Source organism: Argentina silus (genome assembly GCF_951799395.1).
Source record: "Argentina silus genome assembly, chromosome: 19".
Classification (NCBI taxonomy): domain Eukaryota; kingdom Metazoa; phylum Chordata; class Actinopteri; order Argentiniformes; family Argentinidae; genus Argentina; species Argentina silus.
This window is the reverse complement of record NC_139673.1, coordinates 16,906,674-16,928,332: the sequence shown is the minus strand read 5'-3', so window position 1 is coordinate 16,928,332 and position 21,659 is coordinate 16,906,674. Positions and strand designations below refer to the sequence as shown.

The 21,659-nt window shown below is 40.1% G+C and overlaps 1 pseudogene across 1 annotated transcript; it reads left to right on the top strand.

Annotated features, from left to right (window-relative positions):
• Nucleotides 1-1,169: 1,169 nt before the first annotated feature.
• Nucleotides 1,170-20,163, top strand: LOC310819876 (cytochrome P450 3A27-like; annotated as a pseudogene). Its single transcript has 6 exons — nucleotides 1,170-1,264; nucleotides 1,387-1,462; nucleotides 1,711-1,871; nucleotides 5,871-6,090; nucleotides 6,294-6,454; nucleotides 20,128-20,163. The product of its transcript is annotated as a cytochrome P450 3A27-like (transcript).
• The last annotated feature ends 1,496 nt before the right edge of the window (nucleotides 20,164-21,659 follow it).

Genomic DNA, 21,659 nt, shown 5'->3' with positions numbered 1-21,659 from the left:
TGAGGCTGTTTTGAGAGCAAATGGAGGCCCTACCCAGTATTAGTATAGTGTTCCTCATAAAGTGCTCTGTGAGTGTATATCTAACTATCTTTGTTTTTGCTGGTCTGTAGGATCTATGATGGCCGTCAGCCCATCCTGTGTATCATGGACACAGCCATGATCAAAACCATCCTCATCAAGGAATGCTACTCCCTTTTCACTAACAGGAGGGTAATATGCTACATTGAAGTGGTTGTATGGGGAAAAAAACATAAGGGCTCCTTAAATAGATAATATCATTGTTATGATAGCATTATTAATATTAGGTTAATCTTGCAGTATATAATAATAATTATTTTTCTAGAATATCTATCTCAACGGGCCTCTGTATGACGCCGTGTTTATCGCTGAGGATGATGCATGGAGACGGATCCGCAGTGTCCTGTCTCCCTCCTTCACCAGTGGGCGGATCAAAGAGGTACAGTCCCATCTCTCCTCTCCTTCTTTCATTCATTCCTTTATACAACACAAATAAATGAATGACTAACAACTCTGACGTGTGTATGTGTGTGTGTGTGTGTGTGTGTGTGTGTGTGTGTGTGTGTGTGAGAGTGTGTGTGTGATTTGTACTATGTGTATAGTGTGTATTCATTGTTGTTTGTTGTTGTGTGAAGCAGCAACTTTAATGAATTAATCCAAGACAAATTTTCATCCAGGACAATAAAGTATATTTGATCTTATCTTCGATAAATTCAGTGGTCAGATGACAGAGTATAGAATAATAGTTCATCTTTGGAGTCACTTATTCTTTGACTATATACATAATGTATCCTGTATGGATGTATATTCTCAGGCTATATAAACATTAAAATAATTCCTGTTTCAAACATGATGTTAATATATGTTTTGCACATATTAACACACTGCCAATGGTTTGCGCTCTACTCATTTGACAAACACATGGGCCCTGTCAAGAACCAACCTCTAGTTCCTAAATGCTGGACACTTGGAGATCTGAGTGGATTGGATACAGAAGTGTCTAGGGATAGAGCCTAGGAGTTGTTTCTGGACAGGGCTGTGCATTGAATAGGATTGGAGTCACGTATCATGGTATTTCCTGTTCCTGTTTGTAACCGTGGCATTTCCTGTCCGTCCAGCATTCTTCCCCTTCATGGGTCCTGTTATGGCAAACATGGAGGTATCCCTATTCCCTGCCTCGGTCACAGATTTCTTCTACGCTGTCTTTCAGAAGATCAAGTCCAATCGCGTGGCTAGCACCAGGAAGGTATGTAAATATAACTGATCAAATATACGATCTTCAGCCAGTATTGTGTAATACAATTGTAGAGATTTGGTAGTATCTGGTAGTTCTCATGTGATTTTGATCTGACGTAAGCCTGCTTCCAGAGTCGGGTAGATTTCCTGCAGCTGATGATAGACTCGCAGAAAGACAGCAACTCAAAGGGAGAGGAACAGAGTAAAGGTGCCTGCCTTAAACACACACACACACACACACACACGCACACACACACACACACACACACACACACACACACACACACACACACACACATCCACACACACACACACACACACACACACTGTATACTAGCATCTAACACACACACATACAGTACCTGCCTCAAACACCTATACCTACAAACACACCGTGGAAATACTCTACTTCGTCCCTTTCTCACACCTACCACCCCATTTCTCCCATCATCATAGGATTGAGTGACCATGAGATCTTGTCCCAGGCAATGATGTTCATCTTTGCTGGCTATGAGACCACCAGTAGCTCTCTGTCCTTCCTGGCCTACAATCTGGCAACCAACCCTCACATCATGACCAAGCTGCAGGAGGAGATACACACTGTGTTTCCCAACAAGGTAACCCCTCTGCAGACTCCTATATAGTACTATTCATGTGGAACAGGAAATATGATAGTGACAGTATTTTAGAGGGTACTGATGAGTGTGTAACCCCTGTGCACTGCAGACTCCTACAGTATCTATTACTATTGCTTTGGAACAGATGGTTAGATAGGTGACAGTATTTTACAGTGTGCTAATGTGTCTGTAGCATCCCTGTGCAGACTTCTGCCCAGTATTATTCATTTGAAACAGGAAGTAGATAGGTGTTGTTGGAATCTTCAGAATAGTTAAAAGGCTAGTACCTGAGGACCTGAGGGATCTACAGGGTATATACCTTAAAAGCATGTCTGACATGCAGTGGTGTGCATGACCATAGAGTGATTTCTAAACTAATACAATTATCTTAAAATAAATTATAAAACGAACAGGTAATCAGTGCAGAGACTTGTGTGATATGTGCTCTCCATCTGACTCGTGCTGCTGCATTCTGTATCATTTGCCAATAGCTTTCTTTGGTCGACCAGACAGGAGAGTGTTACAGTAATCAAGGCTGCTAGTAATACAAGCATGCATTCGTCTCTCAGTGTCAGCCTGCGAGAGGAAAGTTTGCACCTTTACAGCTGTGTTCTGTAAAGGTCCATGTAATATTCAAGCTTTCTAAAAGCTTACTAACGGTTGTAATGACTATCTTTAATCGGTAGCGATCAGGGAACAAGATCCCTTATAATAAATCCCTTATGAATAAATATTTCATTTACGAACGCTGTTTTGGTTCGGAAAACACGCTTTTTAAAATGCAGTGTCCTACCTGACATTCGGTTTGCATATAAACATGTTGTGAGTGCCAGGGGTGTTCTAGGGGAGTAGACTGACCTTTCTCTGGTGGCTCCCAATCGTGTGCGCATGTAGAAACACAACAGCTAATGTCCAACACTGCAAGTTCAACGGTGATCGGTCTCATCAGCAACAACGATGAGTCGGCCTACAGGGAGGAGGTCCAGCACCTAACAGTGTGGTGCAACGACAATAACCTGGCTCTCAACACCAAGAAGACCAAAGAACTCATTGTGGACTTCAGGAAGTCTAAAGCTGGCGCACACACACCCCCATCCTCATCAACGAGACTGAGGTGGAGCGAGTCACCAGCTTCAAGTTTCTGGGTGTCCACATCTCTGAGGACCTCTCCTGGACCCTCAACACCTCCACCCTGATAAAGAAGGCTCACCAGCGTCTCTTCTTCCTGAGGAGACTAAAGAAGGTCCATCTGTCTCCTCAGATCCTGGTGAATTTCTACCGCTGCACCATCGAGAGTATCCTTACCAACTGTGTCACAGTATGGTATGGCAACTGCTCGGCATCGGACCGGAAAGCACTGCAGAGGGTGGTGAAAACTGCCCAACGCATCACCGGTTCCTCACTCCCCTCCATCGAGGCTGTCCAGGGCAAACGATGCTTGCGTAAGGCACGCAGCATCGTCAAGGACATTTCTCACCCCAACCATAGACTTTTCACCCCACTCCCCTCCGGGAGGCGCTACAGGTCTCTCCGCACCCGAACCAGTAGGTTCAGAGGCAGCTTCTTCCCTGCGGCTGTCACCCTACTGAACTTGAACACTGCACCGACCTGACAACCTACTACCCCTGCAACCCCCCCCCCCCCGGACAATTGCACTATTGCACTATTACTCCACTCCCCTCCCCTGCTCTTACTCATACCACTGCTTCTGTACATACCTGTCCATACTGTTCATACTGCACATAATGCACATATCCTTATATTTTCTTTAATACTACTGCACATACTGTACATACCTGTTTATACTGTTTATACGGCATTCCATATTTATATTTATTCTGCTATCTACCTCATGCTACTGTTAATACATATATACTGCTAGACTGCACTACCCATACAGCTCATATGCTGCTACACTGTACATACTGTAACTATTTATTCTGCTATAATGCTACTGTTACTCATATACTGCTATACTGCACTGCTATATTATACTGCACTACTATTGATCATATATTGCACTACCTGTAAATACTGTTCATTGCACTTTCTGCTATTTTGCACTTCTGGTTAGACGCTAACTGCATTTCGTTGTCTCTGTACTTGTACTCTGCACAATGACAATAAAGTTGAATCTAATCTAATCTAATCTAATCATTTCGGGGGGATATATTATTATTAGGGAGGATGTTGTTGTTTGGACAACTTCAGACAGAATTTCTCCACGATGGCAGATTTCCGGCAAACTTACTTACTCTTCTTTAAGTGATACAAATATGTTTTAGTCACATTCTTGATATGGGTTTCAAAATTAAGATCTGAGTCAATGGTAACACCTTGTTTTTTTGCCTGGTGCTTAGTGTTACTGTAAGTAGTGTCTTTAAGTGTGCAGACAGTTTGATCAGGACAAGGACAAAGAGCATTTTGGCATCAGCATTAATTAATTAATTCTAAGGTCATTAAGAACCTAGTTAATAACTTAACAACATAGTGCTATCTCAGTGCTATGATTGGCACAAAAGCCAGATTGGAACATGTCAAAGGTACAGTTGGGAAGAAGGAGATTATTTAACAGTTTGAACACCTTTTTTTCAAGAATTATTATTTTTTTGCTTAAAAAGGGAAGGTTGGAGATTGGCCTAAAATCACTAAGGACTGAAGAGTCTAAGTTACTTTTCTTCAGGAGGGGTTTCACCATGGTAGTTTTAGGTGCAGATGAACAGACCCCCACTTTGCTGAGCATTTCTGTATGACCACTGCAAAAGAGTTCATAGTGCTTCCATGTGGTGGAAGGTGGGGTAACAAGTCATCAAACACATCTTCAGGTCTTGCCTGAGTGATCCTCCTCACCTAATATTGGTTCTCTTATCTCAGAAGTATGTTGCAAATTCCTCACATTTGTAGGTGGAGAGCAGATCACCAGGTGTCTTGTGGGCGGGATTTATAAGGCTGTCAATCGTTGAAAAGAGCACTGTTTGAGTTGTTATGATTCATTATCAATTTTGAGAAATGATCCCGTCTTGGCGTTTTTTTATTGCCTTATTAAAAGCAGAAAGATGCTCTCGAAGAATATCAAGGTGGACCTGCAGTTTTTGTCAGCTCAGACTTTCTGCAAATTCTTTTAAATTTGGCCACAGCCTTTTTCAGTTTGACTGGTGCTACAGAGTCGATAGTTGCCCTTAGTTTGGTGTTGAAGCTGGTTACTAAATCATTATCACAAGAGGAAGCTGTTGATGGTGTACTATTCATATTCATATTCATCATGAAATTCTCATCTGCTCAGCGACATGGCTAGATAAATAATAGAGCGATAATATATTTTTTCCCCACTTCTAATAGACTGACATGCATTCATGTTTAGCCAGGTTTCAGATAAAAACATTACAGTGCAGCTTTCGCTCTGAGATAAGATCAATAAAGGTTTTGCCAGATAGGGACCTAATATTCAAAAGCACCATGGTAATGTTCTCTGGGCTGTTCGGTGCTGCCCGGCCACAGTTAATGGAATGGATACCAAGTTATTCACATTTGAACCACCTGACAGTTTTCTTGTAGTCTGTCGACTGTGATAGGAAATAATAGACTATAGCACATTCAGTATTCCAAGCAGTCAATCCACTAAAAGCAGCCCAGTTTAGTGGCATTTTGACTTCTGATTGATCCTTGTGTACATCTATCATTTACATTGTTCAGTGGAATCTAAATGTATTTTCTTCTAACTATCAAGATAACATTATTTAGCGATTGTTTATTCATGTACAACAAAAAAGCAAGTCACTATTACACACGTACATTGAAAGTAATGGCGTTCTGTATGCGGGTGTCATGAAATTAGGCTATGCAGATTAGAATAAGTACAGTACTGTGTTCATTTTCCAAAAAAAGAACACAAAAAACTAACAGCTCTTCAGATTTGCAACGAAAAATAGTTAGTTCTGGGTTTCGGCTACGTGAACGACCAATCACTAGTGCTCATGTGAGTGTAATATCCCTGTGCAGGCTCCTATCCAGTACGAGGCTCTGATGCAGATGGACTATCTAGACAGCGTGATCAACGAGTCTCTCAGGTTGTACCCCATCGACTTGAAAGAGTCGCCAAGAAATCTGTTGAGATCAGCGGCATCACCATCCCCAAGGGTATGGTTGTCATGATACCCATCTGGACCTTGCACCGTGACCCCGATGTGTGGGAAGACCCAGAGGAGTTCAAACCAGAGAGGTAATGGGCCACATCTTAACCACAACCACAATATCAATCACAACAGCAACGATAAGAGCAGTGTTCCACAAACAACCATAAAACAAACCTAAATGCGACGACCAAACACAAACAGGTTTCTTCAACCATGTATAACCATCATATTACTGTGATTTAATTGATATGTTCTTTAACCCCTCCTCCTCTGAACTCTCCGAGTGTAGGTTCAGTAAGGAGAACAAGGAGAGCATCGACCCATACACCTACATGCTGTTCGGGTTGGGCCCACGGAACTGTATCCGTGCGATTCGCTCTGGTATTGATGAAACTGGCGATGGTGGAGATTCTACAGAGGTTCAACTTCACCGTCTGCAAAGAGACAGATGTGAGACAAAATAATGATACAATGATTGTAAATATAATTTTGTACCTATGACTTTGTTGCGTTTCTATATGTAGCAGAGGTGATTTTGGAATCACACTCGCGTGATGAGGTAGCCCTGCCTGAGACATGTAAACTGAAGTGTCGCCCTCAGACCTTGAGGATGTCCTCTTGGCTTAATAGTAGCGTTTGTGTCTTCCACATGGGAGACCCGGGTTTGAACCCCCATACTACAATTCTGTACTTGCGTACTGCATGAGTATGTACTCCCCATTTAATTTCCCAGATTGCATTTTTCAGTACTAGGCGCCAATTATCCTCAGTATAGGCTACCTACTAAATGATGGAAGTGTGAGATTTAAAAAAAAAGCTATTTGTATTTCTGCAAAACTCCCTCGAGACTTCATAGGGCCATTTTAATGTATGTCGACCCAAGAGAGGTTGTCCAGGAGTTTGAGTTTATTTGAATTTATAGTGCAATGCTACCCGAACGTAACAGTGACACTGTATTAGGTAACATTCATAGTGTAACGCTGACATCTGTTTTACTCGTTCCTTCATACTTTAACTGTGTGTCAACTCTCACCAGATCCCCATTGAGATGGACCTATAGAACACTCTGATGCCCATACGGCCCATCAAACTCAAGCTGCTGTCCCGCTGCCAGGAGTCCGACGACAACCAGCTCAAAGCAGACAGCCAGTGATGAGGACCTGCCCTGCTGCAGGTCTCTCAGTTATTATGTTACACATAGATCTAGGATCAGCCCCAACACTGGCTACTTTCAAAAATGGGCTTAAAAAAAAAAGGGCTTCGCTTTTGCCTTAAATTGAAACTAAATTGGCGCTAATAATTGCACTGTGACCCTAAAATGCACTGTGACTTTTATTCTTTTTTTATGTCTTTTATGCGTTTTTATTCTAAATTTTTTTTCATGCTCTTTCCTTTTTATCTATTTTACGTAAAGCACTTTGAATTGCCTCTGTGTATGAAATGTGCTATATAAATAAACTTGCCTTGCCTTGCCTCGCCTCGCCTCTGGGCTCTGCTGCTACTGTATGCTGCTCTCTTTGTATCTGTCTATTAGTGGAGGTCCAGGACTAGTTGTACAGAGACAGTTGTTGTCTGTCGTCTGCAGTGCAGGGTTTTTGCATGTGACTTGTGTATGTTTTGTACTTGTCTGGTAGTGGGTCTCTATCATCACGCTAAAAACGTGTGTATAATCACAAACTAAATCATAACATGAGAATGAACAACATGCCATCAAAACATGCCAATAAATAGGTGTTAGATTAGATTCAACTTTATTGTCATTGTGCAGAGTACAAGTACAAAGATAACGAAATGCAGTTAGCGTCTAACCAGAAGTGCAAAAAAGCAGAAAAGTGCAATGTGAACAATATATACAGGTAGAGCAGTATAAGCAATATATGAGCAGTATAAGTAGTGCAGTATAAGCAGTATATGAGCAGTATAAGTAGTGCAGTATAAGCAGTATATGAGCAGTATAAGCAATATATGAGCAGTATAAGTAGTGCAGTATAAGCAGTATATGAGCAGTATAAGCAGTATATGAGCAGTATAAGTAGTGCAGTATAAGCAATATATGTATTAACAGTAACATTATAAGCAGAATAAATATAGAATGCAGTATGAACAGTATAAGCAGTATATGAGCTGTATAAGTAGTGCAGTTACCAATGTATTGGGTCTATCTATGGGTATCGTAGTGCAGCAGTAGTCAAAATGTACCTGCATTTTATCGGTTGAAGTGCCATCTCATCTGTCATAAGATTTGACTTGTAAAACTGAAAAGTAGGATACAACTAATAGCCTAAATGTATAAACACAGACCACAACCAAAAAACAACATGGGAAAATCGTTTACGCATCCTCTGCAGCAGGAACAGTGCAGAGAAAAAGTATGTACAGTAAACCCCATAACTGAATACACTTCATACGCTTCAGCGCGACACAGAACGCCTATACTGCAACAAAGTAAAAAGATGAGACAGACACGTGTCTTCAATAACTTGCATGTTTAATCAAAATACAAGCATTCGGCACATCGTTAACTTGTAGGAAAGTTTAATCAGGTTTTATCAATTGTATTATTTTAAATGTGAAATAAATATCATCAGTGCAGAGGCTATAACACACTACAAAAGTCACATTAAATCACGGAAAGTAGGCTAGGCTAATTAACGGAACTATATGAATATACAGCCGGAGCCCAGTCCAGGGTTCTGAAAGCGACAAGTAACAAGTGTGCCCATCAACTGTCTAGATATTAGCCCTATACGTAACATTTAGTCCTCCACTTTATATCACAGGTAGTATAACGTTTAAAATGACTACAAAACAAAAGCAATATAGTCTACAGTGAACGGCGCATTGTCCATTTGTCATACATGTCCAAACAGACCCGCTCACTTGAATAGGAAAGTAGCGCGGCGGTTCGTTGCTTCAGCAAACCTCTCGATGACTTTACTGTTGAAATCCATCTGTCCCTGGATCAATGCATTTTCAATGGAAAGCATGTCAAGGCCGTTCAGTCGCTGGTGTCTGTTCTGTTCTGACAGATGTATAATGTCTTTGAATCCAGCCGATGCCCAAATAGTCTCCACCAAAAATCATACATGGGAAACAGAACAGCGCATGTTTCGAGGTGGTAGCGGTTAGCCATCTCTTTTTGTCAAACCATTCCTGTTGGCCCTAAACGTTTTATCTCCAACTTCTCTTCCAAAGGCAATGTACTGAACCGCATGGTCAACAAATAATCTACACGATTCATTGTGAAAACTTTAGCTAGCTAGCATTAGCGATAGACGTACAGTAGATGAACTGAATTGCTTTGTGATTATTTCCTGTCATGTCAGACCACGTTAACGACATTAGCGTTTAATAGTTTTTCGCCACCTGTTGCTAGGCAGAATTCATACCCAATATAATTTGCGTGAGGTTTTCCCTGCTTACGCCAATCACGCTCACGTTGTTCCCCTCGCAACGATGGGGCAGAGTGCTCCGCTGCCCCACAGCAGAAAGACGGGACAGAGAGCGCAGTCCGCACACACTAGTAATTACTAGTAATTAGTAATTACTCCAAAAACAGCACTATACGAATTATGAGTCAAGTTTATTATATTTATACACACCAATTTCACCATTTAATCTATTTTGTATTAAATATAAAAGACTTATTATTATTACTAATAAAAAATAGGACTAATAATTGTTTCGTATTTGTAATGTACTTTATGAGACTTTATGTTTGTAATGTACTTTATAAAGAAAAAAACCCTGTATATCCCCAAATTTGATTCTATGCAATATGTTTTTTCAAATGTTGTATTTGTCTTGTAGGCTACTTTTGTGTAAGCCGTATATTGTGGGTAAAATGCACTATAAATTCAAATGAACTTAAACTTAAATGTGTATTGCAGTGGAATCCTAACTCGAGATCCGCGTGTAAATCGAATCAATTTCCCATTGACATGAATGCAAGATTTACGCGCGCGGATTTGGAGTTAGGATTCCACCCAAAATGCGTTGCTATTGGTATCATTATGACGTTGATATGTACACAGAATTGAGAATGTTCTGCAATAATACACAAAGTTCTTGAACTTTTAGTTTAGTGGCATAACGAGCTAAGACGCAACCTGAACCTGTGCAATCAGTATTACCAGAGTGAGATATAAAGAGATTATAACCGGAAGATTCGGCGCTTATACACAGCCTACTGACTGAGGTAGGCTAATGTAGGCCAGAGATGTAGTATAGTTGACATATAGTATAGTTTTATAACACTTGTATTTGTAAATACTTGAGACGGCATAGGCCGACTACCTTTACAGCATTTGGACAAGGGACGCGTAAAAATGTCACTGAGAGATATCTGTCACTAGGAGATGATATTCCCATTAAGTCGAATTCAGCGTTGGATATTTCTATATGCCTAAAAACTCACATCTTTAGAAAGGCCTTCCTTTAGGTCCTGTCCTCTTGTTGTTGTTAGTGTTTTGTTTGTGTTTTTGTTTGTGTGTCTATTGCACTCAACTGCACAGGATTTGAAATTGTCGGCTACAAATGAAAAACACATTCCAAATAAAATATATTTTTTATTATTATTATGAGAGACCTAAATGCATGAATTGAATTAGGGCTATTTTAATTTTGCCGAGGTCTTCTGCTTATTAGCCTATATGCTCCTACCTGTACCAGGCCGATTCCAGTTAATAAAATGTGCCCATTATATGGCCACTGATATTTGACCTGTTGGCCACAATTGTAGGCTATATTTCAAGGCGTGTCAACAAACATAGCCAGCCAACCCATACTGGAAGCTTTTGCTGACTCTAACATAGGCCTCTGACAGGACCAAGTCACTTCGAACCATTGCATCGAACGCTGATAAGAGTTGTTAGGCAGTGAATTACCATGATAGTCATTCCAAACCCATTATGACGCCAGCCGAACGCACATTATACACGCAATAATGACAAAGGTGCTTCAACAAAGAACTGAGTAAAGGGTCTGAATACTTATGTAAAGGTGATATTTCAGTTTTTTATTTGGAATAAATTAGCAACAATTTCTAAAAACCTGTTTTCACTTTGTCATTATGGGGTATTGTGTGTAGATTGATGAGGAAAAAAAAATGTTGAATCCATTTTAGAATAAGGCTGTAACATCACAAAATGTGGAAAAAGTTAAAGGGTCTGAATACTTTCCGAGAGCACTGTATTTACATCTTGATTCACAGAATCACGCCTTGTACACACTTGCAAGTGATAGCAACGCCCATCACCTGTCCCAATAAAGAGATGCTCCAAGCGCACCATTTCATCCTTTCCACTCTTCACTCTCTGACTGTCTGAAGTGTACTGTAGTTGTGTTGTTGTAGCTGGCTACACCTCAGCCTATGATTCTCACGGGGCGTTAGATTGTCTCTGATAGAATCCTACGGTTCAGCTCGACATTCAGCTCGACGATTTTCACCTTCTGAGCACCTGTTAACTCTCTGAGCTAGCAGGCTAACCTGTGAGCTCTCAATTCTTTGTTATTGTTGAACCCTAGCTCAACAATAATTCCTCAGGTTATTATTATAACTTGCTAGGTCATATGTGTAGGCTACAGCTAGCACTTGGGACGGTCGGCTAACTAAGTTACTTGTTGTTTCCGGACAGCTGAGAACCTTGGCTAGCTTTGACAAGCTAATATTGAGAAATATTAGCACCCTGTTTGCAGGAGGGTTGGCCAGCTTGTGTTTGTAGCCCTGGGACTACTGAGCACTTTCTAGTTTGACATAATTCCTAGTTAGTTACCTCGTATAATGATCTAGAATATGCCAGTTCTCTCTAGTGTGAGACCAGTGCCATATCTAACTATGCGGGTACCAGTTCCCTGTGGTAGCACGTGGGTGTAGTAATGCTGAGGTGTGCTGATATTGTACCTGCTTGTTGCTTCGTGCGCTGTATCTAAACTAGTCAACTACACTATCTACAACTACACTGTCTATCACAACTAAGTCAACTAATAAACATGGGCTACGCATATCTTAAACATGCCTGTGTCTGTGTGTTTGTGTGTGTGTGTGTGTGTGTGTGTGTGTGTGTTTGCATACATGTGTTTTTTCGGGGATGCATAGAAAGTCTTCCAGCTGTTCCAATGAGAACATCCATCCATAGACCTATGCATTTAATTCTGGTTTGTTTATAACTAAGAGGAAGACACGGTTATCATCAAAAACCACTAGTTATCATCAAAAATGATGGTCACAGTTTGCTAAAAAAAAGTACCTAAAAAGCCTGCAGAGGTCTCGTAAAAATGAAAGTTTGGAGAAAAAAGGATCTGCCCAAGATTTACAGCATACCACCTCATCTGTGAAACATGGTGCAGGGGGTGTTAGGTTTGGGCATGTATAGTTGCCATTAGAACTTGTTAACTTGTCTTAATTGATGATTGTACCTGCTGACGGCAGCAGCAGAATGTATTCTGAAGTGCACAGAAACATCTTGTCTGCTTGAGTGCAAGCAAATGCGTCCAAATGCTGGATGGTGCCACACCATACAATAAAACAATGCCATAGCCAAAACACTGCCATAGCAACTAGTGGAAAGATCTTGATTGGCCAAGTCAATCTTCAGATTAAAATTCAATTGAACATGCATTACATTTCCCTAATGATAAGAATTTAGGCAAAAAGACCTCAAAACAAACAACAACTGAAGATGGCTGCAGTACAGGCCTAGCAGAGCATCACCAAAGAAGATGCCCAGCGTCTGGTAGTAGTGGGTTGCAGACTTCAGGCAGTTATTGTCCACTAAATACTAGTGGATTGTCCACTAAATACTAAACATGACTGCTTCATATGGACATTTGATAAGTCTGTCCCATTACTTTTGGGTACACTGAAATAGGGGGACTATGCATAAAAAGTGGGGTAATTTTTGAATGGTGAAACCAATGTGTACACAAATACCGTCAAATAAAAGCTGAGAATCTCTACTTGTAATAATTGTTTAATTTCAAATCTAAACGTTTGGAGTATAGAGCCAAAAGAACAAAAAAAAAATTGTTGTCCCATTACTTACACAGGCAGGGGTTTGGGAAAGTGAACAACATTTGATGGTGAATACATACTGTATGTCAAACCCCAGCCTGACCACTCCGTTCTTCCACCTCGGCTGGCCGCCTCTAAGAGGATGGAGTGGTTGCGCTAGTTGGTCACGGCTTTTCACTGTCTTGGCGCCCCGGTGGTGGAACGAGCTTCCCAGTGCGGTCAGGACTGCAGAGTCACTACCTATCTTCCGCCGTAGATAGAAGACCCATCTCTTCAGGCTACATCTTGACTGTCCCTCCTAAAGACCTCTTCACCTTCCACTACCCACCTGTACAGTACCTCTAATGTAAAGCATTTTTAAAAAGCATTGTGACTACCAATGGCCCATCTGCTAAATGTCAAAAATGTAAATGTAAATGTGGTGAAAATGGGTGAAGTGTCTAGCCCCAAATTTACAAAAAATGGTTAGGGCATAAACCCAATATTTTCATGTTTTATTCATTTTTCCAGAGAACAGATTGGTGTTGAATTGTGGGATATATGAAGGATTGCCCCTTTTAAAAGGCTACCCATTTTTAATTGGCAATTAGGGCACTTGAAATTAGCCAAATAAGCCACCTTTTTGGAGTGGTAGGGTCTCTCTCTGATAACCCCCCCCCCCCCCTAAAAAGTACCACATAGGTTCTTGACATCAAAGATGAGCATGGAAATTAACAGGCCATGTAGCAATTAAGCTTATTTTATTTTCTCGTGCATGAGGTTATTCGCAGGTTACCTAAATGTTAACCTCGTCCTCAGGCTATCGCTCACAGCGCATATAAGTCTGGAATAACGACGACTCAAACCTGGCCGTAGGGTGATTACTGATTAAAGTATTTGTTATTATTTGATTTCAGCTAATCACACGGCTGCAAGGTGTAGCTTCTTATCAGAAATGTGTGGAATGTGCTGTGGAAGATGATTGATCCAAGGTAAAGCCAATGGCTATGCCCCGTCCCTGTTTTTGACGCTCTTGCTCTTGGCTTAATGAAAGCCAATGAAGTTTAACGCATTGGTCCAACAGACCTTTCGGGCATTTGGGCGGAAGTGTCTGGGAACGAGACTACTTAAATCTTAACATAATATTAACATAATCTTCAGCAGTACATGCTAAGCACAGTGTATCTATGAGAAGATATTCAGCAGTTTGCTCGTACAAAAGTCCTACAATTCCGAAGCGAGTATAAACCAAGGCAATAATTAATATTAAATACATTTAAATACATTCATAAAGTTCTTCATAACCAACATCAGGGAGATGTGACCAGAGAGGTGGTTGAGTGGATCCTGGCTATAAGGGCACACTCTTGCCAACACACATTCTGGTGTGACATGTGCAATGTCTTATTGATCTATGTTGCTTTGGCTGTCTCCATGTGTGGATCATTGTAATCAGGGGTGGGGCTGGCCTTTTAAACACCTGTGCTTTGTTTCATTCAGGGAAAACAAAGAGATTTTTAACATTTCTTTTAAAGAGACAACACACATTTTCTGCCATGCCTCTGTCAATTGATTTGGCTTTAATCAATGGTTTCTTCTTGATGTTGTGTACATGTTTTCATGCCTATGTCACCTTTCAGAGGAAATCAAGGAACCTATCCAGATCTGATGTCGTATTAGATGAGTCAAACCCTGTCAGAACATAGTTTGCTTTTGCTAGATTCTTTTCTTTTCTTTTGTCTAGTATTGGTATACATGGTCGAAATGATGCACTCATGTTTAGTATTTGGTCGACAATACTTTGTATGCAATAACCGTCTGGGACCCATTGACCCCACCAGGTGCTGGGTATCTTCTCTGGTGATATTCTGCCAGGCCAGCCATCTTTTTGCCAGGTCTTTTTGCCCAAAATCTTACCATCAGAAAATGAAATGCATGTTCAATAGGATTTAAATCCAAACATTGACATGGCCAGTCAAGAACTTTCCACTTTTTCGCCCTGAAAATCTCCCTAGCTCCAATGGCAGTATGTTTTGGGTCATTGTCTTACTGTATGATGAAGCGCCATCCAATGAATTTGGAAGCATTGCTTTTACTCGACCAGACAAGATATTTCTGTACACTTCAGAATACATTCTGCTGCTGCTGTCAGCAGTAACATCATCAATTATGATAAGTTAGCAAGTTCTAGTGGCAGCTATACATGCCCAAACCATAGCATCCCCTCCACCATGTTTCACAGATGAGATGGTATGCTGTAAACCTTGGGCAGATCCTTTTTTCTCCAAACTTTCCTCTTGCAATCACTCTGATAATATTCATCTTATCTGTCCACAAGACTTTTTTCCACACCTCTGCAGGCTTTTTAGGTACTTCTTAGCAAACTGTAACCCGACTATCCTTTTTAAGAATAACTAGTGGTTTGCATCTTGCAGTGAAGCCTCAGCCATTTGCGATTGCTGAGCTCATCAGTGCTTGATTTTGGCAAGTCTAAGGTTTTGACTATGTTTCAGATTTTTCAGCTTTCACCATTTGTCAATTCCTTTGCTATTGTAATGTATCTAACACCTTGTCCTTTGTTGGGAATGATATTTAAGGAGAGGGACAGCGAGATATTCTTTGAGTTTTGGGTTAGGCCCATCACGGGCATCATTCTCCCGCGTTGTCCTTGACGCACATTAACGTATGGTTGAAACTTACAGACGTATGTTGTTTTAAATTGTGTTAAATTGGTTATTTTGTTGATACTCTATTCTCATTCTTCCTATGGGCATTAATGTGATGTTGTGCGCTCGATAAAGGTTCTGTTAATCAGGGCTGGCTCTAGCCATTTTGGTGCCCAAGCATTTTTCCTTCTTTTGCATTATCAAATGTCTAAATTAAGCACTCATGTTTAGTATTTGGTCCCCAATCCTTTGTATGCAAAAGTGCAAAAGTCTGTGACCCATTGACCCAACCAGACGCTGGGTATCTTCTCTGGTAATGCTCTGCCAGACCTATGTTGCAGTGACTGTTGTTGTTTTTTTAGGATGTTTTGCCCTAAGTCTCCTCTTAAACTATGGGAGCCTTTGCCTCCGAGAACTTTGCGCCCGAATGAAGGAAAGAAAGCAGCTATGGAGTCTAGAGAGGCGACCCATACACCCACGCTAGACGAAACGGCTAGCTGGCGAGGTGGAATACCTATAACTCCCCCACCCCAAATGTCTGACTCGATGGTGTTAATGGTAACTGAGGAGGAGAAGAGTGACAGTGGGTCTGAGGAGGAAATGTTGATGGGAAAGGGAATGAGAAAGAGGGCATTTGTAGGACAACCGAACAAAATGGCCAGCTGGCAGAAAATCAAAGAAAGGAGGAAAGGAAAAAAGAAAAGATGATGTTGAAAATGACATACACTTTAATTCACTTGTTTATGATGGTCACGATTGCCTCACTTAATGTCAATGGTTTGAATGACATGGGAAGTAGAGGAAGTCCTGGCAAGATTTACAACAGACATTTTGTTAATACAAGAAACAAAGTGGTCAACAGAAAAAATCACAGAAGTCAAAGGAAAATGGAGGGGTTTGTTGTTTGTAAATTGTGGATTGGGGAAATCATGTGGGGTTGCAATATTTGTAAAAGAAAATGTGGTGCAAAATATAACAGAGGTTTTGAATGATGGGAAAGGGAGAGTGCTAGGTGTAGAGTTTGATGTCAATAATGTAAAGTATAGATTGATAAATGTGTATGCACCAAATAGGGAGATTGAAAAGAGAGAGTTTTTTGTTTCACTGGGTGTGCACTGTAAGGGTAATTGTATTCTGGTGGGGGATTTCAATGTATGTTGCACCAAGTTAGATACATATAGGGTAGATAGTTTTAGGCAGGATTCAGGGAGGAGGGGCTTATTAGAAATGATTGAGGTTAGGAATTTGATAGATGTATGGAGAGAGGGAAATGCGAGTAAAAGGGAATTTTCAAGGAGGCAGATAGTTAATGGGGTTTTGAAACAGAGTAGGATAGATTTAGTTTTAGCTTTTCAAGAAATCACAAAAGAAATAACTAATATACAGTACACATTTACAGGATATAGCGATCATGCAGTAATCACATTTCAATTAGGAAACAGGCAGAAAGGGAAAGGGGGGGGAGTGTGGTGTTTGAATGCGAGTGTGTTAGCAGAAAAGGAGTATAGAGAGATGGTGATGAAGTGTGTTGTGGAGCAAAGTATGTGTGAAAAGTATGAGGAGGATGTGTGGGAATGGTGGGAATGTGTAAAAAAGCAAGTGAAAAGTTTAAGTATGAGGTATTGTAGGAAAAGGAATCAAGCAAGAAAGAGAAAAGAATGGGTATTGAGAGAAAGAATGGCTGAAGAACTAAGACAAATAGATAGGAATCCGAATAGAAACATAGTAGAATATATAGGTATCAAAGGAGAATTAGAAGCACATGAAAAAGAAAAATGTAAAGGAGCAATAGTTAGGAGTAGGGCACAATATGCGGTGGAAGGGGGAAAATGCACATCTTTTTTTTTGGGGTTAGAGAAACGGACACAGTGTAGGAGTTATATAGAAGAAATAGAGAATGAAAGAGGAGAGATAGTGAATGATTATGTAGGGATATTGGAAACAGTACAGGGGTTTTATAGTGATTTATTTAAGAAAGGTAGTGTAGATAAAGATAGTGTAGATGAGGTATTAGGGACAGTTGAGCATAGGTTATCAGATAGTGATAGGGGAGTGTGTGAGAGTGAGTTGTCAGAATTTGAAGTGAATGCGGCCATCAGAAGTCTATCTAACAACAAAAGCTCAGGCTCTGATGGCCTGCCAGGTGAGTTTTATAAATGTTTTAGCGAGTTATTTAGTCCAATTTTGTTAAAGGTATATAGGGAAATGGAAAGGATAGGGAAGGTTAGTGAAACAATGTCAACAGGTTTAATTACAATATTATATAAGAATAAGGGTAGCAAGTTGCAGTTAGGGAACTACAGAGGGATTAGCTTATTAAATACGGATTACAAAATATTAGCAAAAGTATTAGCAAATAGAATTAAGTCAGTAGTAGGGTCCATAGTCTCATCAACACAAGCATACAGTATTCCAGGGAGAGATATAGCAGATACGATAGGGTCAGTCAGGGATGTAGTGAGGCATATGAAGGAAGAGGGAGGTATAGTTTTGAGTGTAGACTTCAACAAGGCATTTGATAGAGTAGAACATGAGTTTATGTTTAGGACATTAGAGAGATTTGGGTTTGGAAATAGATTAGTGAATTGGATTAGATTATTGTATAGTAGCGCAAAGAGTAGGGTGAAGTGTAATGGGGTAGTGACAGATAGTTTTAGTTTAGAAAGATCAGTTAGGCAGGGGTGTCCATTATCATCTTTATTATACAGCATAACAGCAGAACCATTAGCCACCATGTTAAAAAAAGATCAACACATACAAAGCATCAATATTCCAGGGGGAGGGAGGAGTTTAATTCATCAATATGCAGACGATACAAACATAACAGTGAAAAATGTAGGCAGTTTAAATAGGGTTATGTATTTATTAGAGAAATATGGGAAAGCATCAGGGGCGAGAATGAACATAGAGAAGTCAGAAATTATGTGTGTAGGGAAGGTAGATATGAGGGAATTTAAGGTACCAATGAAAGTTGCGAAAGGGATGATAAAAGTGTTAGGAGTGAATGTAGGTGAGAATGAAAAGGAAGCAAGGGATGTTACATGGGCAGGGGTAGTGAATAAGGTAAAGCAGAATTTTATCACGGGTGAATCACGTGTTGAGTGCACTAGAGCTGCCGTTGCGGGTTGTAAATGAGTTAAATAGGGCCATTAATAGTTGTGGGATGGGAAGCAGGCAAAAATTAGGCACAAGGTATTAATGAATGGGTTTAAGGATGGAGGGTTAAAATTGATAGATGTAGAGGTGAAAAAAAGGGCTTTGAGGGTTAAAACGATTAAAAAATATTTATATAGTAGGGATGAGTATTGTTGGATGGGTTTTTTTGAGGATTACTTGCACAGGTGTGGTGGATGTGGTGTGAATGGTCTTTTTATGGTTTTTAACAAACCAAGGTGTGAGGGAATATCAGATTTTTATAAGGAGGTTTTTGAAGCGTGGGGGAAATATTTAAAACATGTGAAGTATGAGTGTGTGGACAAGGGTGAGGTGTTAAATCAACCAATCTTTCACAACACAAAAATAACTCATAACAATGCAATTCTGGTAAATAAACATTTTGAAAAAAGCAGGAATAAAACAGGTCAAACATTTAATATCCAAAAGCAATAACAATTTCAAATCAGAACAGGAAATCATACAGGGAATAAGAAGAGTAGATAAGGATGTAAGAAAGCAGGTTATTATAGGAATGTACAAGAGAATTAGGGACAGCATTAGTAATGGGTGGAAAATATTAATGTTAGGACAGGGAGAGGTAGGTGAATCAAACAGGATGGTAGAGTTGAGTGTAGAGAGGAAGGGTTTTAGGGTTAAATTTGAAAATGTCACAACTAAATGTATATACATGGATTTACTGGGTGATGGGATGGAGAGGCCAGCATCAGAAAAGGTGTGGGAAAAGGTTTTTGAGGGGTTGAATGTCAAAGAAGTATGGGGAAATTTGAATGTAAAATATAATAGTATTGAATGTGAGCACAATGCTTTTAAAATTAGGCACAATAGGGTTTTCACAAATGTTGTTTTGCACCAAATAGATAAGAATGTATGTAGGAAATGTGATGTCTGCAAAAGGGATGATGAAAATTTTGATCACTTATTTTTGGAATGCTCAATGTTGTCTGTACTGTTTGTGAATGTGAGAAATCTGTTGAATGTACACTGTGGGGTGAAAATTGAAAATGAAATGAAATGGAAGAAAATATTGTTATTTGGAATATGTGGAATAAAGAAAAATGTTAATATTAATTTGGTAAATATAATCATGAGCAATTTAAGATATGCAATTATATGTAGGAGGAATATAGCGCACTATGAAGGGAGAGTTATGAGGGTGTGGGGTCTGTTTGTATCACTTTTAAAAAAGAATATTAGATAATAAATACTTTGTAAAAAACAGCACGCTAATATCAGTAACCGGATCTGGGGATTTAGGTTTTAATGTGTAGCATTGGGCACTTTTTTTTGAGTTCTTTGATTTGATGGAGGCCCCCAGGCAGTTGTAGACACCGGGTGGGTACTCTGTCTTGTTTTTGGTAGGGGAATTTTGATTTCTTTGTTTTGACTGCGGGCTTGCGGGAAAAAAAACAGAAGCCTGTCGAGTTCCAAGGTCACCGTTTTATTATATTGGTTTCTTTGATTTGGATAGAAGATGGCGTTCAGGCATTTATAAGTCCTGGCAGGTCACTTCGCCACACAGGGTTTTGTTTTGGGGGTTGAGTACAATTTCACAAATGTTCTGTGTGTGTTATGTCCGTCACGTTTAATGTAGTGTGCTTATGTCATGTCCATGTTAGATGTATTGAACACCTGCTGTAAATAATGTAAAATATGCTTTGTAAAATGTATTTTTGATAATAAAAAGATAAAAAAAACAAAAAAAACACGCCCGATCTCGTCCGATCTCGGAAGCTAAGCAGGGTCGGGCTGGGTTAGTACTTGGATGGGAGACCGCCTGGGAATGGCTCATGACCCCCCCAAGTCCCTATTGCTCAACCTGGGATCGGATGAAAATTGATCAGAAAGAAGGATGCCCCCTGGTGTTCACTGGCCTGAAGTTTTATTTACAGAAATGTCATGTATAAGAATTGATTGAAATCCACTTGGCTGCTGAATGTTGTTTGCATTATTTGCATAGTTTGAGTTGATGTAGATGATTAGATTAGATTAGATTAGATTAGATTAGATTCAACTTTATTGTCATTGTGCAGAGTACAAGTACAGAGACAACGAAATGCAGTTAGCGTCTAACCAGAAGTGCAAAAAGCAGAAAGTGCAATGAACAGTATATACAAGTAGTGCAGTATGTGAGCAGTAAGTAGTGCAGTATAGTATAGTAGTGCAGTGTAAGCAGTAAATGAATAGCAGCAGCATTATAAGCAGAATAAATAGGTTACAGTATGAACAGTGTATCAGCATATGAGCTGTATAGGCAATGCAGTCTAGCAGTATATATGTATTAACAGTAACAATAGGGTAGATAGCAGAATAAATATGCTTCCTACAGACCCTGTGGATAGGATCCTCCTCTGACTCTGCAGACATGCCAAGACCCTCGTCTGCCATCTCCTCATCTTCACCTTGTTCCTGTTCAACCGACTCCGACTCCTCACGAGACTGCTCTTCCTCAACTGCAAATATGTAATTGTACTAATCACAAATGTGTCTGCGTAGTTACAACAACCACTTGTGGATTCATTCAATAATATGCACGGTTTCTTTGCTTCTTTGCTTTTTAAAACTTAACTTTATACCATGTTTGTCGTCATTGCTAGAATATGCATGAAAAACTATGGATAACTAAGGATAACCTTGTGTAAGTGTGTGATTAAGTACTGTACCTTTCTGGACATAGTAGTCCCTAGCAGTGAAGCTAGTGGACTGGCACATGGCATACTCCACGCCAAGGAGCTCCTCCTCGTCTGGGTGCTCGTACGCATCAGGGACGGGCATTGGAGCAGCAAAGTTGGGCTCCAGGACGTGATCCTTGCCGAAGATAACC